This window comes from Bison bison, unplaced genomic scaffold (genome assembly GCF_000754665.1).
Source record: "Bison bison bison isolate TAMUID 2011002044 unplaced genomic scaffold, Bison_UMD1.0 scf7180017858502, whole genome shotgun sequence".
Classification (NCBI taxonomy): domain Eukaryota; kingdom Metazoa; phylum Chordata; class Mammalia; order Artiodactyla; family Bovidae; genus Bison; species Bison bison.
This window is the reverse complement of record NW_011489074.1, coordinates 19,789-20,719: the sequence shown is the minus strand read 5'-3', so window position 1 is coordinate 20,719 and position 931 is coordinate 19,789. Positions and strand designations below refer to the sequence as shown.

Here is a 931-nt window from a genome sequence, read left to right as displayed (position 1 = left end):
GACTTTAGCATTGCAGTAGCAGGTCGATTCCAAACTCCTCGCCACTCCCCTCTGGCATTTACCATGTGACTTGGAGCAAGTTATTCAGTCCTCCTCATCCTTACCTCAGTCTCTCACCTGTGTTCAGGACACGGTACTAGAGCCCACTTCCTGATGTTGAGTAAGGGCTAAATGAACCAATATAGGTGGGAGGCGTAGAACAGTTCCTGGCACAAGGCGTGAGAAATGTCCTTGGTTATTAATGCAGACCTGATTCCTGCTGGCCTGCCCTGTTGCCATCTATTTTTCTCATGAGAAAGTCACTTAGAATGCTGTTTCAGGGTGAGGGTCATGGTGATGTTGGCTGAACTACAGGTGACCCCTAGCGGGGAGGAATAAGGGATTGGTGGTTTACTGTCTTTGCAAGGCATAAGTCTAGCTAAGATCCCCATGGTTGAAGATGACTAAAGGCTCCTCAAAGGTAGATAAACTTTTAGGGTTCTTCACCATTGTAAATATTGCTTGCCATTTCTTCTGTGGCCTAGCTGTATTCAAAATCACAAGACAGTGGGAATTAGGTTGGAAGTGGGTTCAGAAGCCACTAAATCTGTAGGGGTTCGTTTAAGGGAAGGGTTTCTTTGCTTTAGGTCCATGGAATCCTAGAGCAGAGCTGTCCAATAGAACTTTCTGCAGAGATGTCTCTCCTTTTCTAAAAAAATTTTATTGGGGTATAGTTGATTTACATTGTTGTGTTAGTTTCAGGTGTACAGCAAAATGGATCAGTTCTACATATATTCACTCTTTTTTAGAGTCTTTCCCCATATAGGCCATTACAGAGTATTGAGTAGAGTTCCCTATGCAGTAGGTACTTATTAGTTATCTGTTCTGTATATAGTGTGTGTATGTCAATCTCAATGTTCCAATTTATCCCTCCCCCCTTACCCCCTGGTAG

General features: G+C 43.5%; 1 protein-coding gene across 1 annotated transcript in view; it reads left to right on the top strand.

Moving 5' to 3' along the window:
- ZNF449 (zinc finger protein 449) overlaps positions 1 to 931 on the top strand; it is a 13,219-nt gene that overhangs the window by 626 nt on the left and 11,662 nt on the right. The window lies entirely within an intron of this gene.